General features: G+C 54.7%; 3 non-coding genes across 3 annotated transcripts in view; all 3 read right to left on the minus strand.

The window, feature by feature from the left end:
- The window catches only part of LOC126301176 (large subunit ribosomal RNA), a 4,222-nt gene extending 2,607 nt beyond the window's left edge, over window positions 1–1,615 (minus strand). The window contains exon 1 of the ribosomal RNA XR_007552959.1: window positions 1–1,615. This exon is cut by the window's left edge and continues 2,607 nt beyond it. This is a non-coding gene — a ribosomal RNA (large subunit ribosomal RNA).
- A 188-nt stretch (window positions 1,616–1,803) lies between these two features.
- Window positions 1,804–1,958, minus strand: LOC126301225 (5.8S ribosomal RNA). Its single transcript, XR_007552990.1, has one exon. It is a non-coding gene; the product is annotated as a 5.8S ribosomal RNA (ribosomal RNA).
- A 361-nt stretch (window positions 1,959–2,319) lies between these two features.
- On the minus strand, window positions 2,320–4,212 carry LOC126301144 (small subunit ribosomal RNA). Its single transcript, XR_007552930.1, has one exon. It is a non-coding gene; the product is annotated as a small subunit ribosomal RNA (ribosomal RNA).
- Between the last annotated feature and the right edge of the window lie 3,288 nt (window positions 4,213–7,500).

Below are 7,500 nucleotides of genomic sequence, written 5' to 3' on the forward strand. Positions count from 1 at the left end.
TTGTTACACACTCCTTAGCGGATTCCGACTTCCATGGCCACCGTCCTGCTGTCTTAAGCAACCAACGCCTTTCATGGTTTCCCATGAGCGTCGATTCGGGCGCCTTAACTCGGCGTTTGGTTCATCCCACAGCGCCAGTTCTGCTTACCAAAAGTGGCCCACTTGGCACTCCGATCCGAGTCGTTTGCTCGCGGCTTCAGCATATCAAGCAAGCCGGAGATCTCACCCATTTAAAGTTTGAGAATAGGTTGAGGTCGTTTCGGCCCCAAGGCCTCTAATCATTCGCTTTACCGGATGAGACTCGTACGAGCACCAGCTATCCTGAGGGAAACTTCGGAGGGAACCAGCTACTAGATGGTTCGATTAGTCTTTCGCCCCTATACCCAGCTCCGACGATCGATTTGCACGTCAGAATCGCTACGGACCTCCATCAGGGTTTCCCCTGACTTCGTCCTGGCCAGGCATAGTTCACCATCTTTCGGGTCCCAACGTGTACGCTCTAGGTGCGCCTCACCTCGCAATGAGGACGAGACGCCCCGGGAGTGCGGAGGCCGCCGCCCCGTGAAGGGCGGGGAAGCCCCATCCTCCCTCGGCCCGCGCAAGGCGAGACCTTCACTTTCATTACGCCTTTAGGTTTCGTACAGCCCAATGACTCGCGCACATGTTAGACTCCTTGGTCCGTGTTTCAAGACGGGTCGTGAAATTGTCCAAAGCTGAAGCGCCGCTGACGGGAGCGATTATTCCGCCCGAGAGCATCCCGAGCCAACAGCGGCGCGGGTCCGGGGCCGGGCCAGGTAGGTCCGTCATCCGGGAAGAACCGCGCGCGCTTGCCGGGAGCCCGAGCGCCCAAAGGGGCGAATCGACTCCTCCAGATATACCGCCGAGCAGCCAGCCAGGACACCGGGGCTCTGCCCAACAGACGCGAACCGAGGCCCGCGGAAGGACAGGCTGCGCACCCGGGCCGTAGGCCGGCACCCAGCGGGTCGCGACGTCCTACTAGGGGAGAAGTGCGGCCCACCGCACACCGGAACGGCCCCACCCCGCGGCGAGTGGAAAGGCAACCGGACACGACCCCGCCGCGGATTGCTCCGCGCGGGCGGCCGGCCCCATCTGCCGAGGGCGGGGGCCAGTGGCCGGATGGGCGTGAATCTCACCCGTTCGACCTTTCGGACTTCTCACGTTTACCCCAGAACGGTTTCACGTACTTTTGAACTCTCTCTTCAAAGTTCTTTTCAACTTTCCCTCACGGTACTTGTTCGCTATCGGTCTCGTGGTCATATTTAGTCTCAGATGGAGTTTACCACCCACTTGGAGCTGCACTCTCAAGCAACCCGACTCGAAGGAGAGGTCCCGCCGACGCTCGCACCGGCCGCTACGGGCCTGGCACCCTCTACGGGCCGTGGCCTCATTCAAGTTGGACTTGGGCTCGGCGCGAGGCGTCGGGGTAGTGGACCCTCCCAAACACCACATGCCACGACAGGCGGCAGCCTGCGGGGTTCGGTGCTGGACTCTTCCCTGTTCGCTCGCCGCTACTGGGGGAATCCTTGTTAGTTTCTTTTCCTCCGCTTAGTAATATGCTTAAATTCAGCGGGTAGTCTCGCCTGCTCTGAGGTCGTTGTACGAGGTGTCGCACGCCACACCGCCAGCCGGCTGTGCACGCTACCGAGAAAGTACCGGTATGCGAACCGCCAGGCGACGGGCGCGCATCGCACGTTTAAGGAGACGCGGCCGGCCACACAGGCGACCACGACACTCCCACGTCTCCGAAGCGGGACAAACGCCGCGCGCTTCAGTATACGTAGCCGACCCTCAGCCAGACGTGGCCCGGGAACGGAATCCATGGACCGCAATGTGCGTTCGAAACGTCGATGTTCATGTGTCCTGCAGTTCACATGTCGACGCGCAATTTGCTGCGTTCTTCATCGACCCACGAGCCGAGTGATCCACCGTCCTGGGTGATCTTTTCCTTTTCAGTCTCCCACTGTCTCTTTCAAGACAGTAGCATTTGCGGGACTGAGGCGTCTGACGGCCCCTGTTCCACTATTTTTTTGTGTCCAACGGCCTCACAGCCGATGGGCGTCGTACGGCTCCACACCGGAGCGGACAGGCACTCGGGCGAACGTCATTCAAAACCGGCGCCAGGCGCCAGGTACCGCAGGCCAGCCGCTCCAGAGCTTCAGCGCTCGTACCACACAACAACAACACTTCCGCTAGTTTTGAGAGGCACGCGTGGTTCCGCACGCGGCGCACGGCCACTGCCGTACAGGTAGCGTGTTGCGCGACACGACACGCACATCGAAAGACATGCAGTCTAGTCGGTAATGATCCTTCCGCAGGTTCACCTACGGAAACCTTGTTACGACTTTTACTTCCTCTAAATGATCAAGTTTGGTCATCTTTCCGGTAGCATCGGCAACGACAGAGTCGATGCCGCGTACCAGTCCGAAGACCTCACTAAATCATTCAATCGGTAGTAGCGACGGGCGGTGTGTACAAAGGGCAGGGACGTAATCAACGCGAGCTTATGACTCGCGCTTACTGGGAATTCCTCGTTCATGGGGAACAATTGCAAGCCCCAATCCCTAGCACGAAGGAGGTTCAGCGGGTTACCCCGACCTTTCGGCCTAGGAAGACACGCTGATTCCTTCAGTGTAGCGCGCGTGCGGCCCAGAACATCTAAGGGCATCACAGACCTGTTATTGCTCAATCTCGTGTGGCTAGAAGCCGCCTGTCCCTCTAAGAAGAAAAGTAATCGCTGACAGCACGAAGGATGTCACGCGACTAGTTAGCAGGCTAGAGTCTCGTTCGTTATCGGAATTAACCAGACAAATCGCTCCACCAACTAAGAACGGCCATGCACCACCACCCACCGAATCAAGAAAGAGCTATCAATCTGTCAATCCTTCCGGTGTCCGGGCCTGGTGAGGTTTCCCGTGTTGAGTCAAATTAAGCCGCAGGCTCCACTCCTGGTGGTGCCCTTCCGTCAATTCCTTTAAGTTTCAGCTTTGCAACCATACTTCCCCCGGAACCCAAAAGCTTTGGTTTCCCGGAGGCTGCCCGCCGAGTCATCGGAGGAACTGCGGCGGATCGCTGGCTGGCATCGTTTATGGTTAGAACTAGGGCGGTATCTGATCGCCTTCGAACCTCTAACTTTCGTTCTTGATTAATGAAAACATACTTGGCAAATGCTTTCGCTTCTGTTCGTCTTGCGACGATCCAAGAATTTCACCTCTAACGTCGCAATACGAATGCCCCCGCCTGTCCCTATTAATCATTACCTCGGGTTCCGAAAACCAACAAAATAGAACCGAGGTCCTATTCCATTATTCCATGCACACAGTATTCAGGCGGGCTTGCCTGCTTTAAGCACTCTAATTTGTTCAAAGTAAACGTGCCGGCCCACCGAGACACTCAACAAAGAGCACCCTGGTAGGATTTAAACGGGGTCCGCCTCGGGACGCGAAAGCACCCCTTCGGCTCGCCCCACCGGCAGGACGTCCCACGATACATGCCAGTTAAACACCGACGGGCGGTGAACCAACAGCGTGGGACACAAATCCAACTACGAGCTTTTTAACCGCAACAACTTTAATATACGCTATTGGAGCTGGAATTACCGCGGCTGCTGGCACCAGACTTGCCCTCCAATAGATACTCGTTAAAGGATTTAAAGTGTACTCATTCCGATTACGGGGCCTCGGATGAGTCCCGTATCGTTATTTTTCGTCACTACCTCCCCGTGCCGGGAGTGGGTAATTTGCGCGCCTGCTGCCTTCCTTGGATGTGGTAGCCGTTTCTCAGGCTCCCTCTCCGGAATCGAACCCTGATTCCCCGTTACCCGTTACAACCATGGTAGGCGCAGAACCTACCATCGACAGTTGATAAGGCAGACATTTGAAAGATGCGTCGCCGGTACGAGGACCGTGCGATCAGCCCAAAGTTATTCAGAGTCACCAAGGCAAACGGACCAGACAAGCCAATCCGATTGGTTTTGATCTAATAAAAGCGTCCCTTCCATCTCTGGTCGGGACTCTGTTTGCATGTATTAGCTCTAGAATTACCACAGTTATCCAAGTAACGTGGGTACGATCTAAGGAACCATAACTGATTTAATGAGCCATTCGCGGTTTCACCTTAATGCGGCTTGTACTGAGACATGCATGGCTTAATCTTTGAGACAAGCATATGACTACTGGCAGGATCAACCAGGGAGCTGCGTCAACTAGAGCTGAGCAGCCGGCCGCCCGGGAGTGTGTCCCGGGGGCCCGCGCGAACACGCAAGCGTCCGTTCAATTATTCTGCAAACAGGAGGAGGCCGAGCTCCCCTGCACGATACACCTCGAAACCCTCTCAGGTCCCGGCGGCGCGCAGCGCCGTCCTAGGTACTTGGTCGGTTTCGAGAGAGGCGCAATCGCCCGGAGTTAGGCGAGTAGACGGTTTTAGTGCGAACACCCTTGCTCCCAACTGAGCTTGCCGCTGCCGACAGAGGCCCGGGAGCGTGCTGTCGTGGCATTGCCGGCGGGAGACAACACGCGCCACCTATGGTGACCGGCAGCTAAAACGCCAGCGCCACACAAGGGCAAAGCCCCACTTGGGTGCAGAAGCGAACTCTCCCAGCACAGCGCACGCGCCAACACGTCCGCACAACTGCGATACAAACCACCTGCGAGAACCGCTGGGGCGACCGAGCAGCAGACGGCGTCGCGGCGCCGAGTGCCAGGCGGCGGCGCATCCTCAACGCACACAGTCCTCAATCAGACCAGCACACTGCAGATGTCCACCGCGCTTCGCACCGGGCTCGGCTGAACCAACTTTGGCCGCCAGGCGCCGCGTGCAGGGTGCGCCGCAGCGTAGCTGCACCGCCTGCCGGGCCCGTCGGCTGGCGCTCCTGCCACTCGGCGCCCCCCACCAGCCGCCTGTTGCGCGTGCGCCCACGCAGCGCGCGGCCAACACGCCGGGCGGCCCCCCTTCACCGGCCGGGAACAGTCCCACCAAGCCACCGCCGCGTATCGCTTCATACCCACATGGACCTAGTCACGTGTGTGGATGTGGCGGGTACCGCTGAAACAACCGGTTAATAGCTGTACCGATCGTCGCCATCACAGATTCACCTCCAGCGTGAACAACCGCTCAACAACGGATTTCCAGTTCATTTGCGTATCTTGGGCAGTAAACGTAGATGTCCACCTACATTTGCGAATTCAACAATTCTTGCATGCCAGGATGTCATGTGTCACGACACGCTACATCAGACCACATACACACTGCGACATGTGCAGAAGAGAACACGTGGAAGGTGGCCCGCGCACGTATGCGATGTCCCTTCCGCGATCCACTGTCAACCGGCATCTGCGGCATGTCCCAGATATGGAACGCGGTCCACCAGGGTAGCACTTTGTGTGAGGCAATACGACAAAGTCGGAATACACGCGTCACTACATCAGACGGCTCACGCTGACCTGACCTGACCTGACCTGACCTGACCTGACTCACCGCACCACCACCCCCAGCGACCCAGGGTGACATACAATGCGTTCGTACGTTCCTCCCACACGCCTCTACGGCGTACCACAGTGCAACCTAGCTGTTATTGGGAGACGAGACAAGTAGCATCGAGCACAACATATGGAAATTGAGATTCGACACCGTTGGGCACAGCCAGCGTACGGTCACACGTATCACACTACTTCACTCTGTACGTAACGACCGATGATCGGTACAGCGTGTGGGTTACGCGTACGACATCAGCGGACAATGGACACAGACCATACCACGACGTACACTGAGGGCGTCGACATCTGAATGCAACTGAACAGCTGCGAGGCTCATTTAACACTCAAACGCCAGACCGACCAGCTTGAGAGGACAGAGACACAAAGAGGGGGACAGAGGGGGGGGGGGGCGGCGATATAGTCCTATTGCAGTACAATTGACAGTGGATAGCGGGAATATGTGGAAAGTAAGCAACACTCGCAAGACATCTACATGAGGATAACAACGACACCAGAGATTCCGAGCAGTGAACTATGTTAGGCAAAGGGACAACGTGGGTTAGGTTAAGGGACAACGTGGGTTAGGTTAAGGGACAACGTGGGTTAGGTTAAGGGACAACGTGGGTTAGGTTAAGGGACAACGTGGGTTAGGTTAAGGGACAACGTGGGTTAGGTTAAGGGACAACGTGGGTTAGGTTAAGGGACAACGTGGGTTAGGTTAAGGGACAACGTGGGTTAGGTTAAGGGACAACGTGGGTTAGGTTAAGGGACAACGTGGGTTAGGTTAAGGGACAACGTGAGTTAGGTTAAGGGACAAATTGAGTTAGGTTAAGGGACAACGTGGGTTAGGTTAAGGGACAAATTGAGTTAGGTTAAGGGACAAATTGAGTTAGGTTAAGGGACAAATTGAGTTAGGTTAAGGGACAAATTGAGTTAGGTTAAGGGACAAATTGAGTTAGGTTAAGGGACAAATTGAGTTAGGTTAAGGGACAACTTGAGTTAGGTTAAGGGACAACTTGAGTTAGGTTAAGGGACAACTTGAGTTAGGTTAAGGGACAACTTGAGTTAGGTTAAGGGACAACTTGAGTTAGGTTAAGGGACAACTTGAGTTAGGTTAAGGGACAACTTGAGTTAGGTTAAGGGACAACTTGAGTTAGGTTAAGGGACAACTTGAGTTAGGTTAAGGGACAACTTGAGTTAGGTTAAGGGACAACTTGAGTTAGGTTAAGGGACAACTTGAGTTAGGTTAAGGGTCAACTTGAGTTAGGTTAAGGGACAACTTGAGTTAGGTTAAGGGACAACTTGAGTTAGGTTAAGGGACAACTTGAGTTAGGTTAAGGGACAACTTGAGTTAGGTTAAGGGACAACTTGAGTTAGGTTAAGGGACAACTTGAGTTAGGTTAAGGGACAACTTGAGTTAGGTTAAGGGACAACTTGAGTTAGGTTAAGGGACAACTTGAGTTAGGTTAAGGGACAACTTGAGTTAGGTTAAGGGATAATGTGGTACAACCAGAGTTAGGTTAAGCGATAATGTGGTACAGCCACAGTTAGGTTAAGCGATAATGTGGTACAGCCACAGTTAGGTTAAGCGATAATGTGGTACAGCCACAGTTAGGTTAAGCGATAATGTGGTACAGCCACAGTTAGGTTAAGCGATAATGTGGTACAGCCACAGTTAGGTTAAGCGATAATGTGGTACAGCCACAGTTAGGTTAAGCGATAATGTGGTACAGCCACAGTTAGGTTAAGCGATAATGTGGTACAGCCACAGTTAGGTTAAGCGATAATGTGGTACAGCCACAGTTAGGTTAAGCGATAATGTGGTACAGCCACAGTTAGGTTAAGCGATAATGTGGTACAGCCACAGTTAGGTTAAGCGATAATGTGGTACAGCCACAGTTAGGTTAAGCGATAAAGTTGGTTACATTTGGTATTGTGTGGGAAGGGGGCAGAGAGAGGGGGGGGGGGGGGTGGATAGTGGTGGCAGTACGCGGATGCCTGAGTCACC

Source organism: Schistocerca gregaria, unplaced genomic scaffold (genome assembly GCF_023897955.1).
Source record: "Schistocerca gregaria isolate iqSchGreg1 unplaced genomic scaffold, iqSchGreg1.2 ptg000045l, whole genome shotgun sequence".
Classification (NCBI taxonomy): domain Eukaryota; kingdom Metazoa; phylum Arthropoda; class Insecta; order Orthoptera; family Acrididae; genus Schistocerca; species Schistocerca gregaria.